General features: G+C 43.1%; 1 protein-coding gene across 1 annotated transcript in view; it reads left to right on the forward strand.

Annotated features, from left to right (window-relative positions):
• The window catches only part of LOC139060504 (uncharacterized), a 40,620-nt gene that overhangs the window by 12,578 nt on the left and 7,845 nt on the right, over nt 1-20,197 (forward strand). The window contains exons 2-4 of the mRNA XM_070539660.1: nt 14,100-14,291; nt 14,806-14,890; nt 16,806-16,952. The gene's annotated coding sequence lies outside the window, so the exon portion shown is untranslated. The remainder of the gene's footprint in view (nt 1-14,099; nt 14,292-14,805; nt 14,891-16,805; nt 16,953-20,197) is intronic.

Below are 20,197 nucleotides of genomic sequence, written 5' to 3' on the forward strand. Positions count from 1 at the left end.
TTCTGAACGCGTTACTCTGCTATGTAGTCGGAGCGCTTTCAGTTTTTTAGAATAGATGCTGAATCGGTGCAGCTTCCACGTACAATGGTTTTGCATTCTCCCCAAACGCGGAATAGAAAAGCAGCAAATTAAATCAAATTTAGGACCAGTATTCTTTTTCATCCTTTTGAATTCGCAAATATTTCCTTTCCCCCAGCAGGTATTGTAGATGAGAATAAGGAACTTTCAATGTTCAATATTGCAAACCTATAGGGAAAGAACTTGCATGTTAGTGAAGGAACTTGATAGATAATTGAGGAAGCTTAGGACAATGCAGAGGAAGATGGAAAAGAGAAAGTGAGATTAGACATTAGGATAAAAGCAAGCAGCAGATATTACAAATAAGGAGATGACTAGATAAGCACTGTGAAGGACTGCATGATCATAGATGAAAAACGCTCATGCACAATGGGAGATCTCTGGAAAACACTCGATACAATGAAATTGGATCTGAAACCTGCATTGAAGATCTTGCTACACAGAGCTTTTTCCAGCATCTCTATTCTTGCAGAGAGTTCGATATTTTCTGCTCTCAGCTTTGCCACTTCCTGCTCAAGCTCCTCTGTCTGGTGGTCTTTTTCCTCAGGGAAGAGAGCCTCCAACTGCTTTTTCCTGAATGTCGCCTCAACATTCTTTTGTCGCAACTTTGAAGTTCGTTTGTTCTTCTTCTCCTGTGCACGAGCAAAAGGGAAAAAAAAAACATGAACAAGGAAGTGCATGCAAGAACATCTGACCATGTAGCTAGCAGGGTTGCTGTAAGCTGCCCTTTGCCCATTTCGCGGGGACAAGTAGTAGTGTCAGGAGGAAACAGATAGTGCACTCAATTAGGGCTGCCCAATGGCCGCATTGTTACCACACACGCCTACAAGTACCAGGTGCAAGCTGCCCGACCATGCAGGTGCACCAGCGAATCAGCGCCGCTAAAAAGCATTTATACACCACCAGATAACTTAATGGTGTTTGTATATACAGATATTTATGGGCCTCACCTCTCGGTAGGAATCATGACTCGTGCAAGAGTCTTCTTCCCAGTCACTGTACAGTGGCATTTTCGGGCACAAAAAGCGCTTGTCCACACCTTCCGTGCACGCGTCGGCCTCCTCTTTGGTTGCTGGAAATCGCATGAAATGTGCACTTGTCGATACCCGTAACAATCGCGTCATGAAACATTACATAGGAAAGCGTACTTACCAAACAACTTCATAATTTGGGCCCGGAAATAACCGCTGTTTTCCTCATCATCCCAGCGCACCCCATACCATCTTATGGAGTTGAAATCCCTGAGATTTTTTGGGGGAGAAATTCTTAATGCGATCGACGGACACGGCTACCTTCATTCCATCATCCCTAAAGCGCACAAAGGCATACATCGTGTCGAGATGTCGAGACACACGTGCTACTGGCACTAACACTAATACTATAAGCCTCGACGACCACAGACCAACAAGTGCGCAGGCGACAATAGAACTGCTTCGTCGGCGAGACTCCGCCACACGCACATAGGTGCACATGGTGATCGCTGGCAATGGCGATGGGTTGGGTTATGTAAAATATTCGAAACACAATTTTATTGTTAGAGCTTTTATAAATATATTTCGTCTTGCCGTCATGTACCTTAAATTACAGTGATAGTTACATATAATTGTTATTAAAATACGAACTATGTATTAAAATGCATTTAGTGACAAATAAGATGATAACATGCAGCGCCATTTTTCGAATTTTTATACTCTTTAGCGCAAAGTCGTCCTGTAGGGCTGTAGGTTGCAAACTATGATGCGAGCAGCACATGTGCATCTGTGCACCACGTTTTTGGCATGCCCGTGGTTTTTTCCTTCGTCCATGCCATAGAACGACGAACCGCGCTTCATCCATTCAGGAAGCTTTCCCCACGCCTTGGTGTAGGACGTGTTGGTCTGGCCTTTAGTCGTAATACTCGCAGTTCAGTTTTTATTCGTTCAGTCTTGCCGTGCCATTTTTTTTTATTTGTTCAGTTTTACCGTGCCGTGTACGATGCCATGAATATACGTCTTAACGTTGGAGAGCCGACAAACACCTTAGCGTTCTGCATCATGGACCAGACGCGAAGCACTAGCGCCAGAGGAACGTCGCAGTGTAAAAAGCGCAGGAAACGTCATTTAGAGCCAGGGGAGACCTACTCCTTGCCACAGACATCGTTGCGGTACCAGGAGAGGGTCCGGGACACCCAGTCATGTTCACAGACGCCTACGCAGCTTAGAAGCTCCGGCGCTGGAAGTGCAAATGCCGGCGTGTGTGAGATTGATGACGACGATGATTGATCATGCGGAAAGTGACGAGGGAGATGGCAACAAACAGTGTGACAGTGAATCCAGCTGCTCTGAAGACTGCAGTGGTGCAGAGGAGTGCGAAGGTGATGCAGATGAATTTTGTAGCCTGTTCTCAAGCGAACGCCTTCCGAACTCAGACATAAGTGTCAGAAATGCCATGCTGATGCTAATGGCGTATACTGCGTCAGTAGGCCTCAACTGGACGGATATGGAGAAGCTTGTGAGTGTCATAAACCTTTTTCTTGGCACGCCCGTCCTTCCTACTTCGAGCTACATGCTTAGAAAAGCGTGGAGGCAGTGGATGGGCGGCCTCGTCAAGCGACACTACTTTTGTGAGGCATGCGAAGCTGTGATGCCTAATCCTCGTCAACAGGATTTTTTATGCCTGCACTGCAACACCGCCAACTCGGGACAAAATTCTTTTGTTACATTGGACCTCAAGAAGCAAATTGAAGTCATGCTTATTGACAAGTCTGTGTCAAAGGGCTTGATGGAATCCTTGAAGAAAAGGGAACTTCAAGCGGATGATGGCTCTATGAAAGACATCTGTGATGGACGGCTTTACAAAGAACAGATGAAAAACTCTTCATGGTGTGACATATCCCTCACATTCAACACAGATGGCGCGAAAGTTTTCAAATGCAACAAAGCTTCAATATGGCCAATTCAGTGTGTGGTGAATGAACTGCCATTATCCTTGCGGTGGAGTAATGTACTATTACGTGGACTGTATTTTGGAAAGGGCCACCCAAGAATGAGTCCATTCCTTGGAACTTTTGTTAAAAGCCTTAAAGAACTGAACTGTCAAGTGGAAGTGGGACGAACTAGCGCTGTCCTCGAAGGTGCACATCACGTGTTATTGTGTTGATGCCCCAGCACGTGCAGCAGTGCTCAATATGAAGCAATACAACGGCTACTTTGGGTGCAGCTTCTGCCTTCACAAAGGTGTCCATATCCGTGGTAAGTACTTTCAATTACAAGCTAGTTTATGGCCGTTTAAGCACCTATCTATTCCCATATACATGTAGATATAATAAAGCTTGAGTTAAATTAGTCAAAATTGCAAAGGCACTTCAGTGCCTACTTTATTATGTAACATCTTTTGAATGTCATCTATGATAGCACTTATGGCTGTGGCATTTTACTACTTAGGGGACAATGCAAATCACACAAGGAAACCAGAGGGACATTTTTTTTAGTTATTCATGCCACCTGCATGCTAAATAAAACAGCTTTTTCAGATATATGTTTTGTCAACCCACACAGAACAATTTCAAGAAGCGTAAAAGTAAGAGTGTGATGTGATTTATGTTCCCAGGCTCTCTGAGATACCCAGTTCCAGAGGGAGCAAGCCACCCAAATCTGAGGACCAACACAAGTGTCAGGGAAGACATGCGGATATCTCTGCAGTCTGGAAATCCATCCCACGGCATAAAGGGAGCTTCAGCACTTGCTTACATACCGAACTTTGACTTAGTTTGGGCTGTTTGTCCAGACTACATGCATTGTGTGCTAGAAGGAGTTGCAAGGCAGCTGGCCGACATATGGTTTGGGTCAGCAGATTCACCATCATATATTGGAAAGCCAGCTCAAATCAAGAGAGTGGACCAATGACTGCTCAGTATTAAGCCACCACAGTGGTTCACCCGACTCCTACGCACTGTGCAGGAAAGAGCGATGTGGAAGGCAAGCAATTGGAAATGGTGGGTTTTGTTTTATGGCGCTCCATGTCTCGATGGCATCCTGCCATCAAACTACCACAGCCATTTCTGCTTGCAGGTGTCAGCCATACACATTCTACTGAAATCCAGCATTAGCAGAGAAGACATTAGTGATGCAACAGGAAAGCTTTCTAGTTTTGTCTTCAAAATGCAGATTCTCTATGGTGAGACATCTATGACTTTCAATGTGCGTCAACTTTTGCACCTGCCAAAGAGTGTGGTGGAACTTGGTCCTTTGTGGGCTCACTCCACATTTGTTTTTGAGTCAGGAAATGGAGTACTGTTAAAATTAATAAGCAGTGCAAATGGTGTGCCAGTGCAAGTTATGGAACGGTTTGTGATGCTTCTACAGCTTGCAATGCTCAAGAATACTCTTAATTTGCAGCCTAAAGTGAAAGAAATTTGTGATCAGTTAACACCTCCAGTAGCTTGCAAAAGTAATGAAACAAAGACTTTGGGAAGAGGGGTTGTGTGTGGCATTGTGGACAGTGAGCAAAAGAATGCATTTCTTGCGGAGTTTGGCTATATACCAGATAAAGTTACCAGCTTCCAGCGCCTTTTAGTTCAAGGCCACTTGCTTCACACCAGTGCATACCACCGTGCAAAAAAAACCAGGAACTGTACCTTCAAATGTACAATGGGTCAATTCTATACTTTGCACAATGTGTATGAACTTAGTGATAGCTCTTGCATGTTAATGTGCACACAGTTGGCCTGTGAAAGGTATCATGACATTGCACACATCAGCTCCTGCATGGCAAGGAGAGAAAAATTGTTAATGTCTCTTGACAGAGTAGGTAGCATTTCTGTTTTAATGTCTCTGGGCAGTTCCTGCTATGTTGCAGACCTACCCAATTTGCTTGAGAAAGACTAGAACAAGTGGTAGTCCATTTAATAACAGGCAAGTCAACAGCAGTTGACTTAGAAGATTTAGTGTACCATGTAGTTTGTTGTCCCTTTTTTTTGTTATTTGGGAGGGTGGAAGGCTCCCCTAGAATACCTTGGCTTTCTTTCTTTGATGTCAACCACTGCTGAGTTGCCTTAACTTCACCTGTGCCATCACACCCTCCTTTAGTACCATCTTACTCATACATAGAGCCCATTTACTTAACCTTTACTTCTTTTTTAGATCACCACTTCCAGATATGTTCCACATGTTTCACTGCGTAAAACAACCCTTCTTGTTCTAGTTTTAGGTATATGCAGTTTGAGCGAGCGCATGTGTGTTTAATCTGAGCCTTTCGCTAATTATGCATTATTACTGCCTTGTACATAAGTTCTTCACTAACCTGGAGCATATTTTTTTTCCAAGCTTCATTTAGATGGCTTTCTCTTTGTCCTGCATACATTAGAAGCCCCAAAATCCTCTAATTTATGAGACAAAGGTGGTTAGATATCCAGATCCAGCCGATCTTCAATGAATCTGACTCGCCAAAACATCTTCCAGGCATGATTGTTTTGTTATATTAATATTAGTATTGTATTGTTATATATTGTTAGCCATTTCAGTGGCACCAATCAAGAACAACTCTTCTTTAGCTGAACTGTGCAATCTTTACACTGCCCACATTTTATTATTTATTTGTTTGTTTGTTTACTTAAATGACAATGGTGTAGGCTGCCTTTAGAAGCTCCAGCAGAGCGATTACATAGTATGACCAGAATGCATATTTTCCCTTCAAGATACTATGAAGAAAAGCACAATTAATAAGATAAACATTGCAAATACACATGCTGTGCATAGTAGCAACGCAATAGTCTTGATGCTGTTACATTTCCTGTCAAAAAGATAGGTGCAAAAGAGGGCTCAGTACACAAAACAAGTGCGTGAAATTACCACTGCATCTGGACTGCAAATAAAAAGGATTTGGGAGTGCTAGAGTTGACAAGATCTTGTGAAAGGGTGTGCCATTAGCTTATTAGTTGAAGAATGAGCTATAAACATTCTGCGGTTCTTGCCTATGGCACTAAAATTGTTTTAATGTGTTAAGGCTATTGCATTTATTGTGTTTGTCACAATTTATTAGGTTGAATGTAAGAGTGAAGTCTTATTTCAGTGCAGTTACTGCTCAACATCTGCAAGTTATGTAATTTCTAGCAAGCTTCCAGTGTCTGGTATCTGTTACTGAGATGTGTGTTGTATGCCTTACCAGTAAACCTAAGTGCTTTCTTTCTATGCATTCTATGGTACTTATGTCTGTCTGTGTGCTGGTCCTAGACGGCACTCATGTATGTGAGCAAAAACCTGATAGTCTTGTTTTATCTTAGCTTAGCTTGGTCACACTGTGCAATGCTTCAAGCGGTGTTCAATAACCAGAACTTTTTCATTGCCGCTGTGAAAACATATGGGCTATGTACATTATAGCTCATCTTAGAATCAACAGTTTCAAGGTGTTGCAAGTTCATCAGCTTGCCAAATGTCTACATTGTCTATCTTGTACTTAAAACTAGCTACTTTGTCTTATGTCTAATTACCATGTGTGCGCATTTTGTGATGGTTAGAGTAATCCTCAATGATGGGTGACATTAGCTGTTTATCACTACCAAGTACTTGCTTAATATTGTACATCGAAAGACTGAATGCTTTAGCATGATAGTCATTTGCAAAAAGAAGAGAAAGCAACATCATGTGGTAGATAGAAGAGATACATTGTTCTGATAAATAAGAAAAAGAAGTAGCAGTTGATCACATAATTTACTTGTTTTTCCCTTTTTCAATTCATTGTGGCTGTTTGAATGAAGAAAATGATGATGACAAAATGTATTTATTAAGGGATGGCGCGAAGGCCTATAATGGGGAATAGGAAGGGGAGGGGGGAGGCGTACTGAGAGCCATCCTAGAAGCTGCGCGTCCTTGGCGAAAGCCAAGAGCGAGTCCAGAATGGCCCTGTCGGAATCCATCGAGCCAGTTGCCGGTCTAATCCACTCCTCGTAGGACGACACTCGCACTGCCCTCAGGTGGTGGTCCCGCTGTTGAGCGTGTCGCTGGCACTCCCAAAACAGATGGGCTGTGGATGGCCGTGTAGCCATGTCGCAGTCAGGGCACCTGTGTGGCGTCTGGAGCGCTTCTTGGTCCGCGGAGGCTGTGGGATGGCCGGGTTCCTGCGATGGAAGGGAGTTGGGAGACGGAGATGGAGGGCGTCTTTCCCGGCGTGGCCGGTACTGTCGCCACCGCTGCAGCACATCCGGTGTGAGGACGAAGCCGGAACGGAGCCTATGCAGCAGCACCTGCCCCGACCTGGGAAGACCCTCTGGAAGTGGGTCTGGGTCTGAGGGCACACTCGCACGGAGTTCCCTCTTGCGTCGGTTGGCTGCCGCTCTCAGAGCTCTGTCTGGGTCATGTCATACGGGGCTCCATTTGTCGTGTTGCTTGTGCTGGTTGTGAGGGCTTCTGAAGGATCCCGGGAGACGATGTGGTTGGAAAGAAGGGCGCGCGCCGCCTCGTGGGCTCTCTCATTTTTCTCGATGCCCTGGTGACCAGGGATCCAATGAAGTGTTGCAATGACCCCGCGGGCCTCCGCACGCCTGAAGGCCTGCTTGACGAGGAGTACTTCCGATGATGATGTGTGGCGCGACTTGCAGGCATGCAGCGCATACTGAGAGTCGGTGTATATATAGATGTGTTTTGCTTGCGTGGTGCTTGAAACTCTATCTAATGCCCAGACTATTGCGCGGAGTTCAAGTTCCGTTGGGTCGTCAGCATCAGCAGTTGTAAAGGTAGAATGTGTCTCACAAGAACCCACTACGTGGTAGGCGACTACTCCCTCGCTGGTGCGTGGGTCGAAAGCTGCGTCAGTGTACACTTGTTCGTGGCTTGGCGGTGCGTCTGCCAATGTCTGCACATGACGCGCAGCAAATGCTGCTCGGCGGTGCGCATGTTGGGCACCCATGTTTCGGGGCATTGGTGTAGTGTCGACGACAGCAATGTCATCCCACGGTGAGATGTAGGATGGCAGTTGTGGAATGAAGAAAATAAAAGATTTGAAGAAGTAGTTTTCTTAGTGATGGACCATTTTCTTTAACACTGCTACAACTAAACTGACACTGAATATCTTGCAATTTTTTATTTTCAGCAACTTCATCCTGAAGCTTATTCTTGTGCGTCATATAAAAACCTCAATACATGATGGCTCAAAATTGTGCTGATTGCTAACTATCCTCATAAATGTCTCCCAAGTTTCACTCCTCCTGTAGCAGCCTACCTGTAGCAATGTTTTATCACCCAAGCTAGTACAAACAGTGATTTATCTGTTTTGGTAGGCAGTATTCTTTAGTGTGGTAGTTGGTGAACAGATTATATATAGCATTAGCACGAAAATTTGCCTTTTATTTCTTCCATACCTTTGGGATACTTTCTTGAGGCCATCTACTGGGTATCTCAAAGAAAATCAAGTGCAGCAGAATACAGGCTGTTACAACAAAACCGTGTATGATAGAAACCAGTATTAGAAAAGTTATCAAAATTATTAGGTAGCATTTGCACTATATATCTTACGGTTAATTACAAACATATAGGTTTGTTTCAAGGTTACTAAGAACCTGCTAATTGCCTTTATAATTACATTAGGCACCATGTAATTGAGAACTTGATGCTAGCAGGTATGTACAACATGCCTATTTGATGAACATTGCATAGGTCACTGAAGTTTTGATGTTTACTTAGAAATTTGAGGCAAACTTCATTGGTGTCTTACTTGATTTCTCCCCCCATAAAACAACTTTTTTATACATTATGGGAACATCAACTCATTTTTCTTTGCTATCTTTGAATCTGCAACTAAACACAGAGTGTCTATCATATAACCACACTTGAATCCTGACTGGCTTTGATTTTGCTATGACATTATGCCACCCAAGACTGGAAATTAAGATGTTTATACATAGCTCTTATTTTTACTAATTAGCCTGTCAGTAATGTGATGTATGCCTGAAATCCACCCAGCCACGAATATATGTTACCAAAAAAATCATCCCTTTTCATAACTAAAATTCTATAATTTTAATATTTACTTCAACTCCTCATTAAAAACTTTGTATAAAATGTTCTCAAGCATATTTCTGTAATTGTAATAGGAGACATATCAAAACTAATATGAGACTTATTAGGCTAATAAAAGTTTCAACAAGACTTATACAACCTAATGAAACTTATAGAACACTAGTAGGATAATACAAATGTCAACAAGACTAATACAACCTAATAAGACTGATAGAACACCTATTAGGATAATACGAATTTCGTTCACTAATAAGACTAATAAGACTGATAGAAGGATGTATTAGACTAATATAAATGCTAATAGGTGCTGCACCAAAACTGATACAGAACCTATTAGACTTATAGAAATTTCTACAAGACAAATAGAACACTAATAAGACCAATAGAAAAATGTATTAGACTAATACAAATCTCTATTAGAATTTTTGCTAGGGTAGAGACATTAAAGAAAAGATCTTGACATGCCTGTGAATTCCTCACAGCCGAAACGTATGAAGCAATTCTGTTAACCACCTATTCGACAGTGGCGTGTATTAGATATCTGTTGACAGAATAGAAGTTTTCTTTTGTGCTCACTCGAAAATTCACCAGCGATTCAATTGAATCGCTTTTTGGAAATTTGCGAATCTCATCTGGGTGTAACGACATGTTGGACGTTCAGGCTGCACTGTCAGGTCTCGAAAAGCTACTGAAGACCGGGATTGCTGCGTCCAATGCAGCTTCCAATATTGCCCACAAGAAATGTGATGCCATGTCGGGACACATACTGTATGATACACTTTCCTCTGCACAGCCAGCTTCTGCTTCAGCTCCAATGCCTCCCCTGACGTCGACTGTGCAAGCTGTGCCGCAGCTCTCGAGAGCAAGATTGGCGTTGCAGATACTTAATACCACAATTTTGCCACAGCAGCTGTCATTGCTACAGATTTCGGCTACTGCCTATGTGGGGGGCTACATTGCAAGGGTTGTAGGCGAGCATATTGACTGCGAGAACTGCGTTACTTTGTGTACGAAGCTGGTGAGCAACCAGCTGCTCTTTCAGCTCACTCGGAGCCAAGATCGAGGTGGGCTGCTCTACCCATCGGACCAACTTCTCTTTGTCATGGACTTTTTAAGTTATGTTGCTGACCGTGCCCTGCAGGAGCACCAGACCTTGTAGAAGTCACTGACTATGTGGGGGGCTACATTGCAAGGGTTGTAGGCGAGCATATTGATTGCGAGAACTGCGTTACTTTGTGTACGAAGCCGGTAAGCAACCAGCTGCTCGTTCAGCTCACTCGGAGCCAAGATCGAGGTGGGCTGCTCTACCCATCGGACCAACTTCTCTTTGTCCTGGACTCTTTAAGTTATGTTGCTGACCGTGCCCTGCAGGAGCACCAGACCTTGTAGAAGTCACTGACTACCTTAGTGGAGTACGTCGTTCCAGCTCTTTGTTTTCAAAGTTGGTAAAGTGTAAGAGCAATGACAGCAATGAGCACAGGCCTAAGCTCATGAACCTCATATCGGTTCGTTTCCTGAGGCCGCTTCTCTGCAACTACACCTTCAACGTTACTGACAGGCATGACAAAGTTAAACATTTTGTAAGAAAGCCCCTTTTGCGAAAGTACGCAAAACTGTGAGAGTGGCATTCGCTTCAATGACATTTGGTAGTTTCCCTCCGCAATAAATGCTTTTATTTCCACTATTGAAAGGGTAAAATCAAAGTAAGCCATGACTCGCAACTCATTGATATTGAATACATGAACCTCTCTAGTTGTGGAGTAATGTCTGCTGCATGCAGGTTCTGCAGAGCTTCATGTGTTGCAGGAAGCGCACGGCACAACGCGATGTTTTTGTTTGTTTTTGCACCATCACAATACAACTGCTTTGAGTTCCTAAATGACACGGCACAGCTCCTCATTTTCTGATGCCAGCTGTGGCTTCCTTGCGGTGGCAACAAATGTATTCTCAAAAACTTTAAGAAGGGAATGCGGCATCACATTTTGCTGTAGAGGCAGCCAAACGACATTACGTGCCATTTAGCGCATGAACTCCCGGCTTGCGTGCAGTCTGCTACACGAGTAGACATTAGGATGCACCGGGGCTCTTTCAGCGCCCAAGTTTTCCCATTATGTAGTGGCAAGCACTGCTTTCAAAAATCGACTTTCATATAAGCGAACATAACGGGGACAGAACATTTTTACACGCTTTGGATTTTAACTGGCGCGCGCTCTTTCATAATGGCGCAGCAGACGACGCACAAGCGTATCGAACAGCAATAGCCGCGAACGGCACATACCTTTAAAATAGGCTGGTTGCCCTGAGCGACAAGTGCTTCATGGTTCGAGTTTACAAATGCCTTGATTGTACTTGAAACAATGTGAATACAGTCGAAAACTCAACCATTTAACAGCTGCGAAAACAGCCGCGCCCCGCGTTTCCATGAGCAACGATGATCCTACTCCGGCGGCGGCGCGTGGCAGTGAAAAGTCCTACTAGAGCCGACGGCCGGTTCCCTTTGCTCTCCGCTCCATTTCCCAGGCACAGAAAAGTGGAGGAGGCACTGGCTGAGCGTAAATATGGTTGTGAGGGGTAATAACTGGTGATGGCATGTGTAGTCATTGGAGATGAGAAACTACACTTGTAACCACGCTTTCCGCAAGGTGTGTTGTCTTATCGCGAAGATTGCATGTGTGTACATACATGGCACCTGCGTCACACTTTAAAACAGTTCTCGCGCGGTCTCTTGCACCAAAGGGACTGCTAGGAATACTTGAGCAGCACTTTTACTAAAGCAGCACATATGAGGGCGGGCTGGTGTGTTCTGCATGTTCCTTCTGTGCTTCGGGATGAGCAGAGTCATCTTTCCAACTGTACGGCACACTGTTGACTGAGGAATACGAACCAGATGCCCGGTGACTGTTTGAAACGTACCAGCACCGTAAAACCTCAGAGCCATCAGCAATTGCAGCATGGGAGGCACACAGGCTGTCCTCTGTTGTTCCCGCTTTCCCGGATAGGCAACATAGAGAGAAGCTGTCGCACAGCGTTCTTCGTGAATCTATAGCGACGGAGGAATTGTTCGTCGTCGTACAGCTCCATTGGATTTCTCGATCACATTTGGCGGTTGCGAAATTTTTCGGCAAGGGATGCGCCTCTGAAAATGCTGTATGCAAGGCATGGCAAGCAAACTCGATATTAGCTATCCTACACACAACATCCGTTCGGGAGGCTGCCATGTTGGAATAACGAACGAAATCAGCTTCAAGCTGGCCTGGGAGCAGACTTGAAACTTGAGCGGACTTCAACCAAGCCAAGTCATTCGCAAGTTGTCTGCAAGGTTGAGCACGATTTAAGGCGAGCGGCAAAGCTGTCTTGAGACTGCCAGAAGTCAAGTTCGACCCAAGTTAGATCTCTGCATTCGGAGTTGTAAACATCTGATAGCCTGCAAGTGACACCAACGATGAAGTGCACTCACTCGAAGTGCCGCTGACTTCGCCTGTTTAACTGGTGTATAATCACATGTATAATACACCAGTTAGGCCTATTAGTGTATTAATTTAGTACCATCTATTAGGCGTATGAGTGTGCTAGTCTAATACAGTCTATTAGTGTATCGGTGTGAAATTCAGTGTCACACTTGCGGCATTGACCCCTCATACTGACACACCAATAGACCTACATATAAATGTGAAGGTCAGTAGCCCCTTAGGCTACATAAACGTGAATTGGTGAGCAAAGCCACCTGTAATACGTTACAGTACTGTCAACTGATTAATGCCCCAAATACAGTAGAACAAGTGGAAGTGCAAAAATTGCTAGAAATTTTTTTTTACCGCAACGTGCATTTTTACACATCGCCTTTCCATATCTTCGTCAGGTCAGCAACCTTGATTGTGAAAGCTTTTGATCCACTTCGAGCAGAGGACGTCCTTTTGAGGAAGTGCCTAAACAACAACCTGAACACAAAAATACAAACATATAGAAACAGTTAAAAGCTGGGACGCTATATCTGCCGCTAAAATTGCAATCAGCAAGTAGTAAGCTATTTGCTTCCAAATTGGAACACTATGGTACCACAACTGCCAAACTAATTTTATGAAAAGGTGATGTGCTAGTTCAAAATGCTTACCATAATGAAAATATCACAGCAACAACAGGACAAATATAAAGTGCGCAAAACCAACATTAGATGTTCTTGCTATTACATCAAAACTGTGTGTAGGTAAGGAATAGCTGTAGGTACCGATCTTGCACGGCATTTGTCTGAAAGCTACACATGCCAATGTAGCAAGCTTGCAGGTCTTAGTGCATTCATAGATTGCGCACAACAATCGGGCTTGTGACACTGCAAGTTAATTACGACTACTTTTGGCATTAAGAAAAAACAACATTATACTGCACTAAAAGGTTTAATAAGTAGAATAATTACCTCCAGATGGGAGAATCAGGGCTGGGGAAGTCTCCGCAGATCGACTGATATATCCACAAAGCCGCAATGCACAGGGATAAAAACAGTAGCCATGCATTGTTTTGAAGTGGCAACAGCATCCACCGATGAAACTATGCAAATATACTACAAATATAATACGATTGCGCAGGAACTAACACCACAGGATCCTTAAAAGCACATCGTTCATTCACTAACAATCTTGTGGCTGTGTTTATGTTTTCAATTGTATGCACTTAAACTATCTTTGTTAATTGTCATGGCACAAGCAAATTTAAGGTGGTGCTTCATGCTGCCTAAAGACGAGTTTCTGCACAGTACACAGAAGTAATATTGCAAATATCACTTTAGTCAGAAGTATTTGTGTTTTCTGTTCTATTCATGATTTCACTTGTGCCACCCATTTGTTTTCCTTCTCATTTTGCCACTACTGCAAGAAAATTGCTCAGCAATACTTCTGTTTAGCCCCTGCATGTTTATGGATTGTTTTTGTGATGGATCTCACTGCTATGATACTGTAGCACTATTCCTGTTTTAATTCTGTATAACTTCCACATGCACTCACAATGCATACACACGTGCAATCTTTAATTTTTATGCAGGATCATTGATGTCCTCAACATTGAGGAAGTTGCACCAGCTGCAGTGCTCCAAAGTGCACGTACGGCATACGTGCTCCCAAATACACCACTCGACATAAAGCTGAGCACCGAAAGGCACAGCCAAGGACAGTATTTTGAAAACCACCGCAGAGTTGTTCAATGGCTGCATAACGACCTCTGCTCATACAGAATGTAAGTGTTGCTGTAGGGCAATCTTGAGGCACGTGTGTCACAATTTCTACCGTAGGAGTGCCCCCGCATCTAATACAATAACTTAAGGTCTGGTTTCACAGAAATAGAAGAAGTATGCAGTGGCGAAATGAGCTTTGCCTCCTGCCCGTCACTCAAAGCACACATTTAGAGCCCTTACTTGAGAATGTAATCCAGTCCAGCCTATTTCATAGCCTCACAGTGGAGAGTGTATGTCTTGCATTTGTACGTTAGCAAACAAACTCAGGAAGCACAGTGACTTCCACTGATGAGTACAGCTAGAATTGCAGTTCCTAGTAATCATAATTTACATCACTTATGCTGCTGTTCCCGGCTTAAGTCTAGGGTCACTGTTGAATGTTACGTATTCTGTGATAACTGAGGTACAACTGGTATAAACAATCTGTACAAGTGTCAGTTCTTTTTTCTCTGTCAGCAGACATGGCATAGTATGTTGGAAAAAGTCGTTTTTCATCATTGTTGCACATCTTACTAGGTGTCCCGGGAAGCTTTATGAGGAAGCTGCAAGGGCATTCATCTCCAAGTACCCTAATTTGTCGGACACGACAGGAACTGGATATGTAAGCAAGCTCTCTTCTTGTTGCTCTGCATTTGTGTTTAATGATAACATTCAGTTTAAGTTTGGTTCCGTACAATTTCCTAAACCGTGTTATCTTTTGTCATTTTTATTTAGAAATGCTATTGACTCTCTCTTGAGGGTCATTGCAGGGAAAAACATCATCTTGCATCTAGAAGTTTACATACGCACTTATACACAGATATATAAAACATGAAACACAGTTGGCAGTGCTGTGCTATGAATACACATGAGCGCAGTCACTTTTTTTTTTCATATTTGTCGGGCTTTTCTTTATTCCAAAAAGAAGCCCCATGTGGGAGGTACAAACTTCAGATGTGTTAACAGGAATGCTTGAGCATGTGGCCGCAGATAAATCCGCACCTTCTACCATAGTGGCGCTATCAGAAAAATTAAATGCCATATGAATAATTGCTCAGGGTGCGAGCAATTATTTTCACGGGGCACAGATGTATATGTGAACATGCACTTGAACATTGCTTTTAACAGAATATAAGTTTGTGCTTTGCTACAAAGAACTGGGTTGCTTGCGCCTGCCCTGAACCCCCTCTGCAGTATAACAAAATGCATTTCACCTTATAGCAATATTCGATTTTTTTAATATTTCATCTTGGTCAACTAATTAGGAGGAATATGATAAAGATTCCGAGGAGCATCACATGATGGCGAACAAAAAGGCTTTGGTATCACCGAGTCATGGCATAGTGTTTTTTTTTTTCTACCTTCTTCGCTCTAGCCCCGTGAAACTCCTGGGATGTGTGATGTGCAATCAGGCACACAAGCTCAATGGCTCAATTCCTGATTGCTACAGGTGCATTTTGATAATAGCAAAATTCAAAAATACTTGCCTTCTGTGGTGCACGTGTGGCTCTGGTTGTCGAAATTAATGTGGAGCCCCCTATACAGTGCTTCATAGCCTTAAACACCATAGGTTTGACGCACTGGAGTTTTGAACACGTGCTGCAAACTGGTCGCGAGTTATGAATTGGCTAGGTGGTACAAACTGAAGTTCTCTACACTGAGTTATGCTATCATAGGGCTGTGCTACAGCTAGTCTTCCTTGCTTTGCTTGAGTGTTCACGCTTCATTTCTTACTTTATTTATGTGTTCAGCTACAGGAAAGGCACCTGTTTTTGTGTGCACCTCTGTTTGTGTGCACCTTTGCATGTTTGTGGCCAGCAGTCTAGTAAAAGGCAGCATTAATACCTACCACAACCCTTCATACCCGTCATGGCACTAGTGCTAGCAGCTTATTTATTGTTTTATTACTTTGAATAATTGGTTACATTAGTGTTCAGGAGCTGCAGGTGTGAGTTGACGTACATTCATCGAGTAGTGAAACATTGCAGCAGTCTGCTGTTGCAGTTTGACATCATGTGATCTGTGGTACATACATGGAAGCGGCAGCATCATGAAGCTGTGTCTGCAACATTCTCTGTGCTGCGTATGCATTCGGCACAGCACTGTGCTTTCTTCATGATGGAAGGCATGGTACAAAGTTTCCAGTGCATGATATTCTCCAGGATTCCCACCACACTGGACCTTACATGAGCAGATACACCATGGCACTTTGCATTCACCGGCAGTGCCTTGCATTTTGTGCTAACCGAAACCGATAAACGTGGCATGGAGGGTGCTGTTGACCAGTGTTTCCATAGCATCAGCTGGTCAGTGCATCACACTTATAAGCATGGACTGCATAAGGTGAAGTCGTTAATTGTGGTACCTGCCATGCCTGCATATTTTTTCAAGAACAGATTTTTACCTGCTTCTCATGTGAAGTGCATTGTGTTTTTATAGGTGTGAGACAGCGCGATCAAATTTTGTGCCTAATTGTTAGGCACTGTGGTGTGGAGAAATGTTTTTCTTTCTTTGCTGATGGAAGTCTGGAATTACAGGACTCATGGCGTGAGGCTCTCAGATTTAAGGCCAAGTATGAACAAAGTAAGCTAAGGAAAGCCGATGAATCTGAGGGAGTGCCAGAAAAAAAGCCGAGACAGGAGATGCAACCTACACTGCCTCGTAGAATGTCAAGGCCCACTGCAGTATGTACAGATATCTTGTTTGTTTGTGAGTTTTCTTAAAATGTGCAATTGTTTAGGAAAGGTTATTGGGAACCATAGCTGTCATGACTAATAATTGGTCCTGCAATAGAGTGCCCTGAAACTGCATACAGCTGCATGTCGCATTACAATGCACATCGACTTTGGAAGTCAGTACTGTTCTAAATGCCCAGTGGATGTTAAATTAGTTGACTCTCAAAGCAGGCTTCTCATTAAGTAGCGTATCATTAATTTAATATATATATATTGAAGACTCCAATTCACAACAAAGTTCAATTAAGTAGTGCACACTGTGATATAAAGGCTATAAAAGGGTAAGGTGCCTAAAAAATGCTGGCTAACGTTTTGATAGGAGGACCTACCTTCGTCAGAGGTGGCCTCGTCATCCTCGGCATGTTAGTTTTAAAGGGTTAGTATAGTGATGTCACGTGCGGTTGTCGGTGGCGGCTGGTTGTAAAGGGAGAGACTCCAGGAGAATGAGCGCTGTCGGCTGAACTCTGTAAACGTGGTTCCTAAGGCTAGGGGACAAAAGCGGGAAAGCGGGAAGGTGGGGAGAAAAGAAAGAGAGACCATGAGGGGAAAAAACAGAACAAGAAAATGAAGGGCATGGGAGAGCGAGAGATTAGGGAGCATTCAAGGGTGTCGTTAGTAGCACGATTTTGTGGCTTTAGAGGAGCCGGTCATCTGGTCAGTATGCGAGTAACAAAAAAGACCCAAAAAGACATCAGTTGAAAGAATTACTTGAGTTGCGTAGCAGCAATGCATCAGGTAATCTTGAAGTAGTTAAGATGGTGACAAGGCAACAAGGAGCCATCTTTACTTCAAAATTCCCTGACACATTGCTGCTACGCAATTCAAGTAATTCTTTCAACTGACGTCTTTTTGGGTCTTTTTTGTTACTCGCACACTGACCAGCTGACCGGCCCCTCTAAAGCCACAAAAGCATGCTGCCAACGACACCCCTGAATGCTCCCTAACCTCTCGCTTCCCCAGCACTCTCCCATGCCCTTCATTTTTTTTTCTTGTTCTGTTTTTTTTTCTTTTCTTTTTTTTTTCTCCCCGCCTTCCCACTCTCCAGCCATTGTCTCCTAGCCTTAGGAACCACACTTACACACGTCAGATGACACCGCTTATTTTCTTTGCAGTCTCTCTCTTTACAAGCAGCCGCCACCAACAACTGCAAGTGACGTCTCTTACTAACCCGCGAAATCTAACATGCCGAGGATGACGAGGCCACCTTTTGGAGGTATCTTACCCTTTTTATAACCTTTATACCACAGTGTGCTACTCCATCTGTCAGCGCCATTCTTGATTCTGGACTTAAAGGGACACTAAAGTGAAAAATGATTTCTTCTGCATCAGTAAATTACAGTTCTACAACACCAAAAACACCACCTTTAAAACGATAAGGTGTTCGGTAAGCCAAAAAAAGCGCAAGAACGAAATACGGGTGGCGACGCCTACTTAAGTTCCCGGACCTGGGGGCTGTGACGTCTTGGATTTTGATGGCATCTTCTAGGGTCTACTAATTATATATAGTGGTACAGATTGACTACATTGTGTTCTGAAGGAACCAAATATTAAACATGGCATGTTTCAGGAACCTTTATTGAGCCAACGCGGCCGAAATGCGAAAGTATACTTTGGAATTCCTGACGTCACGCTGACGTACCTGCGCTGGGGTTTCGGCGCAAAATTCAAATACTGGTACTTAGACCTTCATTTTCACATCTAATAATCAAACTATTTTTTTTAAATGACTGCCTGCAGGGTTCTCAAACAATGCTTCATTAGTCTAAACTGATTTATTGTTTCACTTTAGTGTCCCTTTAAGTAGTGCAGGTTGTTAGCTGTCATTTGCAACTGTTGCCACTTGCTGCACTTGGATCTATCTCACATGCGGGAGATAGATCCAAATGTGTTTACTGTATGTACCTTAAAGCAGAACTGACAAAGTTTGTCTGACTTTTTTTTTGCTCTTGATAGCCAACTCCGAAATCAAGGTATGACAGCTCAATTCCTAAAATGTTCAGCACATAGTAATAATATCTTTTAATGGACAAATTCAAACACTGTGATAATTTTTTTAAGTGTTTGTTTGCAAGTGATCAATGTATGTCACAAAATTTGGGGGGTGGTTGGGTCACATATCTCTGATGTATGGGTGAGCGCAGTAGTCAAAGCTGTATTATGATCGCCCTTTTGAGAGCCTTAGACAATGTGACAATAGGGGAAAGAAGATGAGAAGAATGAAGGGGACTGCACGTACGAACAGAAGCAAAACCCAATGACCCCATAGGGAGTGTGAGCCACAATTTCTGTGGGCAATAAAATCAGAAGATGAAGCTTAATATCTCGTGGAATGAGGAGAAGTGCAGAGAGAAAAGGGGAAGAATTGTGTATTCACCATGCATCTAGCTTTCAGCGGGCCACTGTCATCGTATGGCTTATCAACCACTAGACTGGGTTGAACAGTGTGGGTGTCAGCAGTTTGTGACCACTACCTCCAATTTTTATTATGTATGTGAGATAACTTGTAAAGAAACCCTGTTCCAAGAAGTTGTCTTCTTTTTGGTATGCATTTTGTAATTGTCACTGCAAGAAGGAAATAATTTTGCAGTCAAGGAATTTGATGTGACATGTAGTGAGGTGGTCAGAAGTTATCCGATAAAGGAAAATAAGTAGGGTAGTGTGAGTGTGTATTGATGACACAAAATTTCTGGCTGTATTTTGCTGAGAGGCTCATGCTGCTTGAATTTATAAGCCAAATTTGTTGCTGTAGACTCATGTGCTCAATGCAATGAACTAAATTTTTTGTAAGAATGATATGACACAAACGACATGAAAGTGTTCGCAAGTGATTAAGTGAAATAAAAAAATGCCCAGTACGACTTTCAGGATATTTGTGACACATGATTGTGACAATGGTCAAAAATGGGGGCCTGAGTAACAGTATGGGCTACTGCTGTTCTACAAAGGATGGTATTTTTGGCTGTAATTGCTATACTCAGTGAAGTAAACTTCATGAAGTCTAGTATTTTTCAATACTCTCAGCACTACCTTAAAGGGACCCTGAAATGATTTTGACTATTTTCTACAAACGTGCTGAGTCGTTAGAGTAGGTCATTCTGATCATTAATTGACACATCTAAGTGCTCTGCGTAAAGCGTGTTATTTATTATAAGGTTTTAAAAATGCACATCGCTGCCGATCTCAGCACACTGCTC

The sequence above is a fragment of the Dermacentor albipictus genome, chromosome 5, assembly GCF_038994185.2.
Source record: "Dermacentor albipictus isolate Rhodes 1998 colony chromosome 5, USDA_Dalb.pri_finalv2, whole genome shotgun sequence".
Lineage (NCBI taxonomy): Eukaryota > Metazoa > Arthropoda > Arachnida > Ixodida > Ixodidae > Dermacentor > Dermacentor albipictus.